General features: G+C 34.3%; 1 protein-coding gene across 1 annotated transcript in view; it reads left to right on the top strand.

The window, feature by feature from the left end:
* gogo (golden goal) overlaps positions 1-18,719 on the top strand; it is a 235,284-nt gene that overhangs the window by 48,021 nt on the left and 168,544 nt on the right. The window contains exon 2 of the mRNA XM_065365706.1: positions 10,338-10,419. The gene's annotated coding sequence lies outside the window, so the exon portion shown is untranslated. The remainder of the gene's footprint in view (positions 1-10,337; positions 10,420-18,719) is intronic.

Here is an 18,719-nt window from a genome sequence, read left to right as displayed (position 1 = left end):
GCAGGTTTTTGAAACTCGAAATTCCCACAAAATTTCCCCATATGAAATTGGAAAGGCGAAATTTATTCTGCAAACTAGTTTCAATACACTACGAAGGCGACTGCCGATGAATTTCAAGTCGTTTTGGAGTCTCCAGCAATTTTTTGAAAATTACTGGAGCCTCCAGTAGATTTTTGAAACTTGAAATTCCCATTAATTTTATCAAATGGAGTTAGCAAGCTGAAATTTGCTTCGCAAACTAATTTCAATACGATAATGAAGAAAACTGCATGGTGGTTTCAAAAGGTTTTGAAGCCCCCATCTAATTTTGGAAATTTCTATTTTCTAACGCCATACAACCTTTCAAAAAGTCTCTGGAGGCTCCAAAATGACTTGAAATCCACCAGCAGTCGACTTCGTAGGGATTGAAAGTAGTTTTCGGAATGAATTTTGGCATTCCATCTCCATTTCATGAGATTTTGGGAAATTTCAAGTTTCAAAAATTTATTGGAGGCTCCAGTAATTTTCAAAAAGTTGCATGCGGCTCCAAAACGATTTGAAATCCACTAGCAGTCAACTTTGTAGCGTATTGACATTTAAGATTTTTTTGAAAATTTTGGCACAAACTTGACATCTTGGCCATTCTTACAAGAATTCATCATCATCAAAAACTTTTTCAAAAATGTTGACAAAACTGCACTTTTTTCCAATTTTGTCAAAAATATAAATTTTCTATAGGTAGGGACAAATTTTTTTTGAAAATTTTGGCAAAAGCTGGACGTTTTGGAAGTTTTGACTGAAAAATCCTCAAACTGGATTGTTTTTCAATTTTGACAAAAATTAAGAATTGTTTCAGAAAAAAAAACTTATTTTTTGGCAATTTACTGAACACAGAATTTTTTGACAAAAAATAGGAACTTTTTGAAAATGTAAAAAAATTAACTTTAAAGGAGCGTACACATGATCCAATATATTTGACAAACTCGATTTGTCAAATCAAATTGAATTTAATCAAACATATTCGGTTGTGTGGACGCTCTGATGATATCTTTCTCAAATTTTTAACGTTTTGTTGATCGGAGACATCATAGACACAACTCTGAAAATAATTCTGAAAATATAAATAATTTCTATTTTCAGAATTGGTGTCATCGATCAACAAAACGTTGAAAATTTGAAAAAAAAACTTGGATTATCAGAGCGTTTACATGATCTAATATATTTGACTTTCCATGTAACCAAATATATGTGATAAATTTCATCCAATTTGACAAGCCTGTTTTGTCAAATATATTGGATCGTGTGTACCAGGCTTTAGGCATTTTTACAAAAGTTAAAACTTTTTGGCAAATAAAAAATGGATTTTTTGGTATAGCTACAGTTCTGACAAAAATTAAACTTTTTACAAAATGAAAAATTTTGACAAAAACAAAACTTTTTGGCAAGTTTGACAAATATTGGGAATTTTTTATGAAGACAAACATTTTTTTTTAAAGTTTTGGCACAAGCAGAACTTTTTTTAAATTTTTACAAAAAAATTGTCTTTTTTTGAAAAGTTATACTATTGTATGTAGGTACTTTTCATTAGTTTTGTCAAACATCAGAACTTTTCGACAAAAAACATCATTTTTTTGAAAATTTTTGCCAAAAAATATACTTACAAAAGAATTGAACTTTTTTGTCAAAAATCAGGATTTTTAAAATTTTGGAAAAAAAATGGACTTTTTGGCAATTTTTACGAAAATTACAACAATTACTTTTCTTTATGGAACACCCTGTAAAGGTAGATGCTTACGACTACATTAAATGAAATAATTCTAAAACATTTTCAATATTCCAATGCCTACCAAATCCATACAAAGTTTTTACTCGCTAGCTCGCCTCATTAACAAAAAAATTACCATAACAATTCATTAAAAGTTATAATTAGTAAATTTTAAACATCGTTACTCTATTTTTAGGGAGAAAATCACAAAAGCACTAAAAATCCCAACCATCTAAATCTTTTCACGAATAATTCTCTCATGCTAATAAAAGCGTATAAGGGTTGCTTCGATTGAGTTAATTTCTCGAGAAATTGACTTTTAAAAAGAAATTTATCATCGTAACATTATTATAGAAAATGATTTACGATATTTTTCACTTTGTACGATAAATTTTATTTTCCCCCAAAAAAACTTAAAATATCGAAATGAAATTCGATTAGCATAAATTACGTTAGAAGTTTTGGAGAAATATTAATGCAGCTGTTGGAGGTTTTTTTCTCTCTCTTTTAGCCAAGTTTGGTTGATTTTTGTGTGTTTTTTTCCTCGTCGAGTCGTCGGCTATATACGTACTACGTTCGTTGGTTTGGTTCGTTCGCGTCGTGAACGAAATATAATTTAGCGAATTTCTCTCGTCTTCGTCGTTGTGATTAGTGTTTTAGAATTCGATTAGACGATTCTGCGTCCGATTTTGGAGAGCGAGGGTTGTATTTCCACAAATGCAGAGGTGGATGATTCTACGTATTTAATGACTTTACCTTCCCCTGCCCCCCTGGTCTCGCAAATGAAGTATACTCCGCAACGATGAATATAAGGGGATGTTGATGGTTTGACGTTTGACGTTTCGAATTCGAAAGCGAATACGAATACGGACCCTGGTGTTATAATCGTATGAAATCCAATATGGCAGAATGATCGTTTATAAAGACAGTAATTGCTGCTTTTAGACGATGATGAGACTTGAATTTAATGTCAAATTGAACGATAGATTTATTCGCTAGTTAGTTACATACGCATTATATTTACTTTTGTTAGGTACCTATTTTGTTTCAGAACAATTTCCTCGAGCCATTCTCTCTTCCTCTCTCTCATTGGTAGGTATAAAGTTCATCTTATACGACGATGACGACGAGCAACTAAATCATAATAAAAGGTGTAGGTATATTCTCCAAGTACCTACTTGCCCAGATACACTGTTTTATATTATAAGATTCGTTATTTTATTAGATTGTTTTTTTGTGCTGGCTCTCTCGCTCGGTATCATCCGAGTTTGAATTATACTCGTTGTTTTAATTCGATTGTAATTAAAAGAGCGAATGAGTTGTTAAATTTTCTCGCGTAAATTTCCATTATTATACACAATATCGTCGGTAAGTTAGGCAGTTAATTATAATATAAACTGATTTGCGCCTGTTTTGCAAGAAGACTGCAGCGAAATTATTATATTTTTGCGTTTCCTGATAAACTTAGTTTTCTATAAAAAGTTTTTCTCCAAAACAGGAATATTTTCTTCAACGTAAACGATGAAATTTCACAGCCGTTGAAATGATTAAATTTCCTATACTTAGTCATGATGTTTCATTTTTAGAATAGTACAGGCCTATTTTACGATAAAGAATTTTTAATTAGATTCGCGAAAACAAAAAGTTTAAAAGCGTAAAACGTTTTCGCACTAGATTGTTGTACTCGTATATTCAACGAGCCAGAGTCATTTTGAAAAAGCTTACAAACTCACGATGAGAGTATAAATGGTCATATTTTCATCTTTCGTCGTGATATCTGTCTGGTTTTTGCGAGAGTAAAGTATAATATACCTAACGACACGCTTAAATATGTTTTGGACTCTGCGGTTGACAACAAAAAATGCTTATAAAATCATCTTTTAAAACAACCTATCCATTTTAGCACGAGAGAAATTCGTAAAGATGACCGAAACGTGTTTAGAAAGTAGAAACAGGCGTAATTATCCTACTAAGGAGAAATGCCTAACTGCCTATGTCTGTCTCTGCCTGGCTTTTGACGCTGCTGTATGTTTCTTGCTCGTCTGCGCTTCTTCGTCTCATCTTCCTGCAGTGTGGAGGAAATTTTCATCGTTTTTTAATCTTATAATGACGAGCTTTTAAAAGCTTCAGCGTAATATTTCGTAGCGTCGAATTTGATTATATTTCGCGCCATGCTGCTCGGCTACAGTCTACGTAAAAAGGTATACGGTAGGTAATATAAAATGGCGAATTTCACATATACCAACAATAATTTATAAATTACATCCGGTATATTCCATTAATGTTTCAAAATTAACTCAAATACGTTAGGAAAATCGATGTTTAATTAATACATCTACATGCTGTTCTGGTGTGTGTAGCAGATACCAGTCGAATGTGCAATATGCCATTTTACGCCTCGTATATGATGCGGTAAATCATTTTACCCTGGTTATAAAATAATATAAATTTTAATTTATGGAGTTTATTTTAATATTAATATTCGTCGTAGGGGGTTGACTATCGAACATGGATGTGTATTTCGATGTGAATGGGAATGACACATTCGTGCGGAAATTTCAATCGCTTTTTGCGATCTATTCATTGATTAGCTGGGGGTTGTGGTAGAGAAGAGGGTACGTATGAAGATTTTTATTGGATAGGTTAGGTACTGATATTACGATGAAATGTGGCTACTTCGCCAATCACACTAATAAAGTAAAATAATATTGAAAAATTAATTTTGTAATATTCCATGATTCAGTTGGCTTATTGATTTTGTCGTCAGATTTCAATTTTTTTAAAATTGTTTACTGGCCTATTTTAAATTGAAAATTTCAGTTTCCTTAATAGTCGGGGAGCCCACATAAGGATCCATTTCACCCCCCTTCCCGGTTGATCCTCCGGGACAACTTTTTTCTTAAAGGAGGAGTCCTAAGGAACATTTCTAGCCCTTGTCCTAAAAAAAAGTAGCCCTACTTACAAAATGACGCAAATTTTGCGTTCCAACATAGGGCTTTCACAAAAATTTTTAAACCGTACAAAAGTAGATCAAAAGATCAGGCAAACATCTATCACCTGTCAAAATTTCAAGTACTAAAGTGCATTTTTGGATTTTTGGTGAATTTTTGAAAATCAAATTTAGGCCAAAAATGAGGGAAAAAAATCAAAATTTTACCAAATTGACCAAGGAAGCTAAAATTTGGGATATACGAGTACCCTCTTTTCGACATGACAAATCGATTTCAAGCCGTTTCAAACCGTTTTGAGCAGTTCTGGAGCCTCCAGCTGGAAATTACCCAAAATTTCATCAAATGGAGTTGGAAAACCGAAATTCATTCCGGAAACTAATGCCAATACGCTACAAAGTCAACTGCTAGTGAATTTTGTAAGAGGGTAAATATACCTTAAGCTGAAGGTAATGGTATTGTGTTGTTTCCTGGAAATATCCCTAAGAGTATATCTAATAAATACTCTATAGAATATAACTACCCCGGCTATGGGCATGAGTAGGAAAGTATTGCTTTTACACTCTTTAACAAATGTTCACACACACCATAAATAACAACACAGATAATTATGCAGACATATATAATGTGTGTAATATTTACAACACAGTTGACATGAACAGTATGAATACATCAATGAATGTGTGGTGACCATAGCATGGTCATCGCATATCTCTCATCGTCATCGTCGTCATCCTTCTCGCATCCTCACACTGTTGCCGCTGCTCATGCTAGCATTCCTTCATCCTCAATCTGTTTCTCATCGCATGCTCGCGTCGCCACTGTTGACGCTCTTGCACTTCTTCTCGTCGATCCTGCAACTGCAACAATGCTCGCGTCGCCGCCTACACCACTGCTCGCTTCTCTCTCGAACCAGTTCCGTTATCCTGCCTTTTACACGCTCTCGCCTCGCCCCGCTTCATGCCGTCGCTGTTCTCACGCTCGTTTCCTTCGTTGCTCGTTCTCCTGGCTCGTATACATCGACGACGCATTGATAGATTAGTATTCTAGTATTCGGCTACATGTACACATGCCAATAAATATACTGTAAAACTCAGCCTCGCCTCGGCTCTCTTTATTTCGCGCTCGCGTCGGTCCTCTTTTCAAATGCCCACGTTATGCTCGGGCATATCTTCGATTGCGGAACCGTACGACCCCGTACTTGCGGTGACCATAGCATGGTCATCCCATATCACTCGTCGTCATCGTCGTCCTTCTCGCATCCTCGCACTGTTGCGGCTGCTCCTGCTCGCATTCCTTCATCCTCAATCTGTTTCTCATCGCATGCTCGCGTTGTCACTGTTGACGCTCTTGCACTTCTTCTCGTCGATCCTGCAACTGCAACGATGCTCGCGTCGCCGCCTACGCCGCTGCTCGCTTCTCTCTCGAACCAGTTCCGTTATCCTGCCTTTTACACGCTCTCACCTCACCCCGCTTCATGCCATCGCTGTCCTCACGCTCGTTTCCTTCGTTGCTCGTTCTCCTGGCTCGTATACATCGACGACGCATCAATAGATTAGTATTCTAGTATTCAGCTACGTGTACACATGCCAATAAATATACTGTAAAACTCAGCCTCGCCTCTGCTCTTTTTATTTCGCACTCGCGTCGATCTATTTCGAATGCCCACGTTACGCTTGGGCATACCTATGATTGCGGAACTGTACAACCCCCTGCAAATGTAATTATACTAGTTAACATGTGGATAATTGCTAAGCCTAGTACACTCGAATGGTGTATTTATGAAGGTACTCTTCAGTGAGAGCTCCTGAAAATATTCTAATTGATATGATCTTACCTATGGGCGTGAGTAGATCACTAATCCTTCTCACTACATAACTCGAACCTAATCTCATCACAGACTGGCTTTAATAATAACTAAAACACTAACTAGAAATAACTGAAGTAATTAACATAAACACTTAACAACTTGAGAGTAAAACTTATACTCAAAATGAACAGTTAACCGATTAGCAATGAATAACATACCCAAGTGCACTCGGATACATTACTAATGTTCTATATTCTTGTAGCTCAGCTCATGTAAAGCTCTTTAATACAAGTATGGAAATAGATTATGCTCTTAAGAAAGTCATAGCATTTTACGTATGTGTTATGTACTGTGCATGACAGGTTGGTGAGGTTGGTGTCGTCACGCGATGGAGCAACCAATGGGGTGCACCGTTGTACGTGAACAGCTGATTTGATGCGTGCACAGTATGTAAAACTTATATAAAATGCTATGACTTTCTTAAGAGCATAATCTATTTCCATACTTGTATTAAAGAGCTTTAAGCTCATGCGGCTAGCTGGGGAGTAAAGCTCTTTAATACAAGTATGGAAATAGATTATACTCTTAAGAAAGTCATAGGATTTTACGTAAGTTTTACGTACTGCGCAGTGCGTGAGCAAGCATCAAATCAGCTGTTCACGTACAACGTTGCACCGCAATGGTTGCTCCGCCCACCTCCACCGCGTGACGACACCAACCTGCCATGCGCAGTACGTAACACATACGTAAAATGCTATGACTTTTTTAAGAGCATACTCTATTTCCATACTTGTATTAAAGAGCTTTACTGGGGAGTATACAACGCAGTGTTGCCTTAGTGCAACGCAGTGCTACCAGGTGGGTTCCCCCTAAACATACCACATATGGCATAGTAGTATATCACAATTTCAAATCATTTTGGAGCTGCAAGCAACTTTTTGAAAACTACTGAAGCCTCCAATAGATTTTTTAAACTTGAAATTTGATGAAATGGAGATGCAATGCCAAAATTCATTCTGCAAACTAATTTCAATCCCTATGAAGTCGACTGCTGGTGGATGTCAAGTTATTTTGGAGCCTCCAGAGACTTTTTGAAAAGTTGTATGGCGTTAGAAAATTGAAATTTCCAAAAAGTAGCTGGAAGCTTCAAAACCTTTTGAAACCATCACGCAGTTCACTTCATTGTCATAGTCAAAACGATAAATTTTGGTAAAAATTGTCAAAAAGTACAGTTTTTGCCAACATTTTTGAAACAAATACATATTTTTGTAAACATTGAGTTCTAAATTGTGTCAAAGCTGCAAATAAGCCTGGTTTTGGGCTACATTTTTTTTTTAAATTCGTAGTTTTGTCGAAAAAGTCTAATTTTTGTTAAATCTGCCTATCTACAAAAAGTCCCATTGAAGGGCTCAGATCCAAGTCGGCCTAAGTCCATTTTTTCCGTTTCGAGAAAAACGCAAATAACTGTTTTTCTCGCCCTTCCGCTTCAATAATAAATGATGTGATTATATGGTTGTGAAGCTTGATCTTTCTGCTTTAAAGAACCGTATTGGTATTTTTTCAATTTTGCGTATTTTCAGCTCCAGAGCACGTCAAAGAGTCAGAAAAAGTGGTCTTAGGCCACTTTGGAATTATCTGATGTTAAAAATTTCAAAAAAGAGCTGAAAAAATGCGTTTTTTCAAAAAAAAATTCACGAATCATTAATTTAATACATTTCTGAAACAATTTCATTCAAAGCACCTATTTGTACATACCATGATGAATAATACATATGAAAACGCCTTCACTCGAAAATCGTTGAAAAACTTCTGAAAAACCGCACTTGTATACAAATATTCGTAAAAAATGTATGATTTAGGCCACTTTGGAATAATCAGTTTTTTTTTTCGAGCCGGCAAAACAGCGCTACTGAGCGAAAAAAGTAACGCCAGGGGCTGGGACAAGGTGGTAAAGGTGTTAACCGACCTGTACCACCAGATGGCGCTGCTAACTCAAAAATGATAAAAATGGACTTAGGCTGACTTGGAACTGGGCCCTTCATTCAATTATATAATTTTTCAAAAAATTTTTTTTGGTCATAATTTTCAAACAGTCCAGCTTTTGCCAAAACTCTTTATAAAAATCCCAATTTTTGTAAAGATTGCCAAAGTTGCAAAATTTCTGAAAAAATCTTGTTTTTGTAAAAAAAGTTTCAATTCATGGCCAATAAGTCATGTTTTTGCCAAATCTTAAAAAAAAATCCTGGTTTTGACAAAAAGTTATAATTTTTGACATGTTCATTGTTTGCTAAAATTTTCTGAAAATACTTTTTTCTTAGTCAAAATGATGTATTTTTTGAAAATTTGCCAAAAAATACAGTTTCTTATCCAAATTTTCAAGAAATTCTTTTCTTTATAATAAAGTACAAATTTTTGTCAAAACTGCCAAGAAGTCTAGTTCCTGCTAAAATTTTGATTTTTTTTTTTTTGTCAAAATAGTCCTCTTTTTATTCAATTCTTTGCCAAAATTATCTAGAAAGTCTTACTTTTCAGCCAATACTAAAATCGTTGCAAATTACATTGTATATGCATAAACTAAGTTGAAAATAGAGCTTCATAAAAAAACTAAATCGAATCCAAACATTTTTAACAAACACGAATCGAATTCCCCAGCTTGGTTTATAAATACTCGCGATAATTTCCAAAATGTTAAAGGGTACATTTTATGTAGATTTTATGGCCAACTTGTCCATAAATTGCGATACCTACGTTTACCCGAAACACAACCCCAAACGAGTAAGTAATAAAGTAAAACGAAAATAATTATTGGTCTCGACGGTATATATGGGAAATAATGCCCCGAGCAAGACTATTTGACCAAAATGAAAACGTTAAATTTCAAATTATAAATTCAACCGGACCTCTAAAACCTTTACATTTTGATTTCGTGATATTGAAAGTACATATTTATCGTGGTGGTGTGAGATAGATCCTAAGTATACTGTATAAATAAATATGAAATTCAATTCATTCAAAATCAAAACTATAATCAAGGAAATGCCATTGATAGAAATGGAAAATGAAGTAGGTCTAAATGACTCGAGTGAATTTTCTTTCATCGATTACTTAGTACCCACCTCGTCTACCTACGTAATATTTTATAAACTTAAAAGTGGAGAAGATTTTATTGTATTGTTATACTCTCGATTGTGATAAAAAAAGAGAAATATTCGTAAAAAAAAAAGGTATCCAGCGAGTTGTGTTTTTGCTTCTTTGGCAGCAATAATAATGAAAAACGCAAAGTTTCGGCAGCACAGACGTTTTCATATCATCGTTGCTAGCTTTTATCAAAATTTAATTTTGTTTTGTTAATTCGAAAATGTAATTTTACCGAGTTCTTTTTTATTTTTATAAAAAGGCTGCGTATTCTCATTAAATTCGAGTCTGCTTGTTTTTTTTCTTTTACTTTTTTCCCTCATCGTGTTGAACTTTCAATAAGGTTCCCTCCTACCCCCCTACCCCCCGATACGAGTACATAGGTACCAGTACCTATACTGTGTTGTGTGTATGGAGCATTGTGTTGTATGTAGATGTTACGCTTAAACAAATTTTAAACATGGTAAAAGTTTCCAATAGTGGTTTTCCACTATCTGAATATGTATTTCCTGTTAACGTTTTCAAAATACGTATATTACAAACTTGTATAATATGTTCGGTATATATAGTTACCTTATGTTAGTTCTAGTCAACTTTTTGAAATAAATGTTTACACGAATATCATTTTTATGCTTGATTTATTTTTGATATCATATCGAAGACTTGTTTGGTAATTTTTTTCATCTTTTTCTGGTTTCAGATATTCAATGAGATGGTTAATCGGATTCAATGGTGTGGTGTATTTGAACTGATACAGATTGACTTTTGGTAGTTTCGAAGAGGTGAGTTGGTAAATTAGTAAATTGAATTAACGTTGAATGTTTTATAGTTTATACTTTTGCTACTCAATACCAGTTATTTACCTATTACAACTCATTGTAAGTTAGGTAGGTACTTCTTAAATTAAAAAAAAGAAAAAGGAATTTGATACGTAGGTAATATTTCAATTTTTTTGAATTAAAAAAAAATTAAAAACTTTTTTAAAAAAAGTAGTTTTAGGGATCCCTAAACTTGGAAAAAGTGAAAAAATTTGACTTCCAAAATGATCCCTTTTAAAATAAAACCGCTTTTCAGTCCCTTAAGAAATGTTGGCCCCCTGGGTAGAGAAATCCAAAGCTGAAAAATATAAATAAAAATTATAATAATTTCTAACAAAAGTCAGTAAAATTTTTTCAAAAAATCTGATTATATGCTTCATTTTCTATAAATGACATTGGGGGGGGGGTCTCCCTAATTAATCCTGATTCCTCTATAAAAAGCTTCATCTTTAAACAATTTGAAATGAAAAAGTTGAAAAAAATTGGAATAATAAATTTGTACAGAACTTTTTATTTATATTATGTGATGTCAAAATTACTCTAAATAAAATAGCTTCTCACCCCCCCCCCCCCCCCGGGTCCAAAAAAACAAAACCAAAGTAGAAACAACTGCTGATAAATTAGATTTAATCAGGTACCATCTGATTAGTAGATCATTAAATGTAGGGAGATAAAAATTGGATTCGATAAATGTCCGGATTTGACCTGATGTAATTTGGTCTTAATACCATTGCATCTAAATAATCAAGTCTGAACTGATTTAATGTGATCAAACCCAAACTGATTAGTTCTGAACAGACTAATCCAATTAAAATTTGTTCTGATTAGATCAGGTTAGATCAAATTGGATTTGGTGCATGTGAGTGTCTGATCTGATACAATCAGATTTTCCTATCATTGGATCTAATCCACTCTGGAGAGATATAATCTGATCAGTTCTAATTAGATAGGGTCAGATCAAAGTCTGAACACATCCTAATCCAATCAAAATTGAACTGATCTGGTCTGAAGCTCTTATTGGTCCAGGCCAGATGAAATGTGATATGGGGAATATTTGAACTGATTGGATTCTACCAGGTTTCCTATTGAATCTAATCAAGTCTGAACAGATCTAATTCGATCAAATCAAGACTGAACTGATCTGGTCCGAATAGATCGATCCAATCAAAACTTCATCAGTTCCGATTGAGTCTGGTCAGATCAAATTGTATCTGGAGAATATCAAAATCTGATCAGATACATCAGGCATCCTCCCTATTGGATTTGATCAGATCTATTCAGATCGACTGGATCTAGGGAATATCCGAATCTGACTGAATTCGCTCAGTTTCTATTATTTTATACATGGAGGTGGAAAAGAAAGCAGGTGGACTTTTTTTCTGTCATGAAAAAATCCACTCAATTCTATTTTTTTTCAAGGTCTGCCTGCGTAAATGAATTTTTAACAGACTTTCAACGTTGCTTGGTGCACAGAAAAGAGGGGTTTCTTGGAATGAAGATACTTAGATAAATTTCGACACAAAAATTGAAAACTTTTGAAACATTCGTTGTGTTTTTATTGTTTTTATTATTTTTTATAACTTTGATGAAGAGGGAATATAAATTCTGAGAAGTCAAAACTGCCTGAATGAGTGGTCAAAAAATTCAGTGTTTCCAGATGTAGGAATTCTTAATAATATACTCAATTACTCACGTGGATTTAAAGATTTCTGACTTCGCTAAAATAGACTGAGGATTTGTCATTTGAAAAATTCGTCAATTCAATATATCTATGCGTGATCATTTTTAGAAATTTTTCGAAAAAAATTACATTGCAGTCAACAACGTGTTGTTTAGCTTTTTAAATTGATTTTCAAAAACTTTTTCCTCGCTTGGAAAAGTAATTCAGCTTTTAAATTATTATTGTTTCCATAATATTTTTTTCTATTGGTTAAAATTGAATTTTTTGAAATTTTTCAAAAAATTTGTCCATGAAATTTGGCATTATCCGTTACAGTTTGAAAACTACGAATAAAACGTTGAAAGTGATTTTTGCTCAAATAAAAGATACTAAAAAAAGTTCAACATGTTTCCAGAATTGAGACTGGTTCATTTTTCGAGAAAATTCACCAACGAAAAGATAATTCGATAAGTATACTTACAATGAGAACTATCAACACGAGAAGCCAATAGAGTGAAAAAGTGAGCACCTTGCAAACCCTCATATCGCCTGGCTCCTATATATTAAATTATCACATCCCCTTTTAACCCTTTTTACCAAAACCAAGATACGTAGGTATACTACAGGAGTATTTTCATATCTAAGAATCTCAACAAGTACCCTTTTATTCAATTTCCTGGCATGTGGAACACACTAATCATACTCCGAATAGCGTGAAATTTTGGTAAACCCTTGGCAAAAATTATGATTTACGATCGTACATACAACGTGTTATAGTTCATCGCAGAAAAAGCTGCGCTGCTATCTTCATTTCGCGTGGTAAGAAAAAATATTCGAAAATCTTTTCCTATTCCTGTGGAAATACATACTCGTATATCTACTAGCCAGATGCTGGCTACATAAGTAGGTAGGTACGAGTATAAGGTGCAGGGAAAACAGAACCTCCATTTTTCATCGACACATACACATAGCATTTCCTCGGTTTAACATCGTTATTAACGGAAAACATTACCAAAAATGATAAAGCTCAAAGTGTAATAATTTTTATCGATGATTGAACGCACTCCTTTGCTACATGTAAGTATTTTTACTTTATAGATATACTCGAATGTTGGAGTAAAATTTATATTATTATGGGTATACTGTACCAGAATATTATGGCGCAGTCTTACCCACATTCTGAAGGGTAAATTTTTATAAAAATCTTCTCACACGTTGCCTGCACAACGCAGACGAATAAAAACCCTGCGAGTTATCGGTCATCATTGAAAAGATAGTTTTTCTGTTTCACTAGCTCCGGCTCATGGATTGGTGGAAAGAAAACAACGATTACTTAGACACGTGTTATCTTTCTCACAATATCAAGCCGAACAAGGTTTTATCGAGACGCTCTGCCCAAGTACATTTCCGTGGTGACTTTCAATAACTCGTATATCTCTACAGCACGGCGATCGTGCCATACGTAATTGGTCGCAGGGACAGTTGTATTTTTCTTTTAACATTTGATCATTTTAAATTGAATTTATCCCGGCACATTCGTCCGACAAAAAGGAGAGAAAAAATATAAGAAAAGAAGCAGCTTTGTTATAAAACAATATTACAAGCCGAGAGAAATGAAAAGCTCGCCGGAGATGGTAGTTTATCGAAGCATACATATTTTATAGGTCACTCGTTATACATATTTTATGTCTACGAGCTTTAAACCTATATACGACGACGTGTAGGTTTTAAGTACATATTCCTCGCCAAAAGAAGCAACAATTTTTTTGCTCGACAATTTTGTATAGTGAAATACCATCCCTTAAGAGTTATCCTCTCTGTCTCTTCAGCTATTGTACGAGTACCTACCTACCTACCTACCTACCTATACCAACAGCGTATAAGAACATCACGTGTTTATAATAAATACCAAATTCTGCGGCTAGTTGTACCAACAATGATGGCTTTTGAAAATACAAACCAAGATTAGACATTAACAAGTACACGAGGTAAATAAGTCACTTCCATAAATTATAAAGCGAATAGCAGACGAGGAAGTAGAGATCTCCCGAGGCCACTTTGTTTTCTTTAATACCTCTCTATTGTCTTTGCACCATGTCATTACGTTTTATGTTCAAAGTATGGTTTTTCCTTCTTATTACACCGGCGAGCTCTCTTTTGGTTGGTTCATCGTTTTACAAATGAAAAATATAAGAAACCTTCACAACAACAACGACGACGACGACGGCGACGACAAACACAATCTATACCTATAGGTACACACGTTCGAAGAAACTTTTATATAACGTATATTCGACTAATTTGAAAATGGATAAAATCCAAAAGAACTTCAAACAAATACCATAAACTCAACTTTCCCTTTTATACGAAACAATTTCGACGTCTTCTTATCGTCCTCGTATACATTTTTAATTTACCAAAGGTTGCATAGCGTCGAATTCTCCCCTGTTGGGTATTTATACCTTCGCAACGAACGTATTCAATTTCCTGTACTTTGAATGACTTACATATGAGTTTAATTTTACGTCCTCATATCACTGTTAGAGTGAGAGGTAGGTACTGGGTATAAAGGAAACAAACTCCGTGCTAACGTTGTATGTTGTAGGTACACCCCTGATAACTGCCAGTTCGGCAACTTATTTGACATGTTGATGGAAATGTTCGCAAGACGAACCTGACACCGAGGTACGAATACCATTTTTTTTCACGCCCAAGTGCGTATTTCATTTTCATTTCGTTTGTTTTATTTTTGCCAAATCGTCGACTGATGTAATCAATTTTGGGGTAAATGTCCTGCCTGCTGGGTTATTTGTTCTGGGCGAAATATCGTTGAGAATATCAAGGTTGAAATTTTTCTTTCGTAAGCGTGTCCAAAATTTTTACATTTTTAAACCACCCATTTTTAGTTTTATTTCTTAAACTGAAGCTTCGGATATTGGAAGATGTGAAGTTGAGAAGTGTGGACTCTCAACTGTAGGCCGAAAATCATGTATCGATTTCCTTCCCTAATTGGACTCGGAAAAATCACAGATTCTCAATGAAATTACGAAAAATTCCATTTTTTTTCACCTATTTGACGGTGAAAATTGCTCTACACACCTGCTGTAAAATATGAATATTCTTCATTGATTTCCCTAATTTGGCAAATGAATTCTGGAGTCCAAAAAACGTACAAATCGATACCCCACTCGACTTTTTCAAAAATTTGCCCCTTTGCACCCCCTCCTGAGACCCCATTCGGGTTTCGAACCAAAATAACATCAAAAATGAATTTTGGAGCTCAAAAAACGTACAAATCGATAAGTACCCTACTTGACTTTTTCAAAAATTTGCCCCTTTGCACCCCCTCCTGAGGCCCCATTCGGGTTTCGAGCCAAAATAACGTCAAAAATGAATTTTGGAGCTCAAAAAACGTACTTACATACAAATCGATACCCTACCGGACTTTTTCAAAAATTGGCCCCTTTGAACCCCCCTCCCTCTCCTGGGGCTCCATTCGGGGTTCGAACCAAAAAAAACGTCGAAAATGAATTTTGGAGCCCAAAAAGCGTACTTATCGATACCTCACTCGACTTTTTCAAAAATTTGCCTCTTTGCACCCCCCCTCCTGGGGCCCTATTTGGGTTTCGAACCAAAATAACGTCAAAAATGAATTCTGGAGTCCAATTCCAAAAGTACATATATCGATACCCCACTTGACTTTTTCAAAAATTTGCTCTTTTGCACCCTCCCCCCTCTCTTGGGCTCCATTTTTTGGCGTTCGAACCAAAATAACATCAAGAATGAACTGACCGCCTCAAAATGACCCTGTAGCAAAAAGATTGACGTCAAAATTTGCATTCATTTCTGAAATATGATTTTTGATGCCCTAAAAAATGAATCCGTCCCAATGTGAGGTGGGCCGAATGGTGGGAGGGTGTGGAGGTTGTCTCCCCCTCCCCCCACCCCAACGGAAAAATGTTGGCAAAAAGTTGGGAATTTTTAGGATAAATTAGATGAAGTGGGAAGAGTTGGGAAACTTGAAAGTGTATAAGTTGAAAAAAATCAAAGAATTACCAAAAATCATAGGTTTTCACTTCTTCTTGAATTATATTTCTTTTAAATTCTCTGATCATAAGTTGGAAAGTAGAAAAATTGACTTCTCACATCAAAAATAATGTTTTTTCATAGAAATTTCCCAAACGAAGGTCTCTTTATTTTAGTCTAAAGTGCCAGAAAGTCTCAAATTTTCCAAGAATACCAAAAAAAGTTCTACTTTTTGTCAAAAATTCGTTAACAATTTCTAATTCTTGTCAAAATTAGTTTTTTTTGAAAACATTAAATTCTGTCCTGAAAAAATGAAGAAGTGTGAATTTTTGAGAGCTTTTGGAAACGTAATTTCCAGAAAACTAAAAATACTGAAGACATGAAAATAAATTTTTTACATCCATAAGTATAATGAATGAGGTTACTTTGCGCTTCAAATAATTGATTCTGATACGCAATTCTTCAAAAATTCAAGAGTAGAAAAAAAGTTTATAAAAACATATCCGAATCTATAAAAAAAATGCAAATTTTTTGTAAGTATAAAATAATGATTTTTGAAAATTTTAAATTTTTGTCTCGAACTGCCCTTCCAAAATTCGGTCGCTCCGCAGCTGGCCAATTGGCTGGAAAATCTGTTGGGGGGGAGGGGGTATCCGAGGTATACAAGTTGGGAAAAATTCAATCTCACCCCCCCCCCCAAACACACACACGAACGTTATCAATTCAATTATTTTAAAGTATGGAATTTCGTGACCATTTTCCAAACTTTTTGCCAAATGAACAAGTAGAATAATTGTGTGGCAAACCATAAATTTTAAAAAGGGGGCATTTGAGCTGCCCTAGTTCTTTACCCTAGCCTATTCTCTCCTTTTAATCCCTTCATCATTTGATTTTTATGAGAATAAAAACTCTCCGAAAATTTGTTCCTTCTAAATGGAAATAAAATCGTGCCAGAAGCTCCTTTAAGTGCAAAAAAAGTAAATGTATCTAATAGAAAACTTTTGTTGAAAATTCCGAATTTCTGTTCCAGAATTTTTCTGAGCAATCCCTTTTTTTTAAGAAACCTCTCTTTTCAGGTACTGTCAAACCCCCTAATTTCGGACACCTTTTTCACGTTTTTCGTAAAAGGCTTTAAAACGAGCGATTCAACTTGGTGTTTGTCTTCACATTCTCATAGAATGTCACTCTGTGAACAGTTTTTGAGCATCAATTTATGAATTTTACGTGATTTTGTTTGTTTAATTTGAATTCGAAAAGTGTCCGAAATTAGATCCAAGGTACCCTAATTTCGGACACTTTTTCTTTAACGTGGGAACTCGAAAATTTTAGTTGAAAAAGAAATTATTTACCCCTGAAAAACGACTCCAATCAAAAACAGCTCGAATCATGATGTGAAATGTAGAAAAAAAAAGATTTTTCAAGGAAATGTTCAGCACTCTCATTATACACTTTCTTGTTAGAAAAATAAGTTGGTAACATTGAACAATTTCTTATCAAACTCCTTGTTGATGATTTTATGGCTCAGATCTTTTACTTTTCAGTATGGTTTTTAGGAAAATTAGTGAAATAATAGTGCAATTCTTCATCAAAACTAAAAACACTTGAAAAAAATACCGTTGAACTCGAAAAATACACATTTGCAAGTGCATCAGTGTTACCCTTCCAAACTCAGTAATGCGTGATCCAAAGTGTCCGAAATAATGATCCGTTTCGCGACTTTTTCAGTTTTTAGGATTTAAATACTAAAAACAAAACGTGAAATTTGAGGAATGAATTTTATTTTTAATTACCAGTGACTTCTTAATATTTTAGAGCGATTTTCATGGTTATGAAAGCATTTGGATAGACGCCGTGAATAACTTTTTCCTCACTCTTTATATGAAGCACTTTGTGAAGTCCATTTTAATGACCAAAGAAATAGCGTAAAATGAAAATTCTTACATCAGGGAGATTGTCCGTGATCTAAACTAATAGAAGAAGTGTTCACTTTTACTTGTACCCTTAGTTCTTATCAATAAAATAGCGAAAACATCAAGTGTCCGAAATTACGTACCCTGTCCGAAATTAGGGGTTTTGACAGTACCCGAAACAATGTTGAACTTTCTGCAGTTCTGCACAGAGCTCTCTATAATGTTAAAAACAAAACAAAAAAATGAAAATAAAAAAATATATATCTCACCGGTTCCACAAGTTACGAGTATGCTGCTCCCATATAAATATTAGAGCTCCACAAAATTGAAATAAATTAATTTAAAAATAAATAACAGAAATTTTCAAGAAAAAGTTTTAATTTTTGCATCATGAATCCTGCCTTTTCATCAAAAACCCTTTCCTCTCCATCAAAGTTGAAAAACAATGAATACAATCAATTTTTCAAAAATTTTCAATTTTATTTCTTTGTCGAAATTCTTACACTTGGAAAGTAATGTTACAGGTCTATTAAAAATCAATTTACGCAGCAAAATATTTTTTAAAAGAATAGAACTGGACGAGTAATCATTTTTTCATGATACAGTAAAAATGTCTATCTAAAATTTTCATACTTCATAATTATCTATTTCGAAGATTCAAAAATCGG

This window comes from Planococcus citri, chromosome 5 (genome assembly GCF_950023065.1).
Source record: "Planococcus citri chromosome 5, ihPlaCitr1.1, whole genome shotgun sequence".
Taxonomy (NCBI): domain Eukaryota; kingdom Metazoa; phylum Arthropoda; class Insecta; order Hemiptera; family Pseudococcidae; genus Planococcus; species Planococcus citri.
This window is presented reverse-complemented; position numbering and strand designations above follow the sequence as displayed.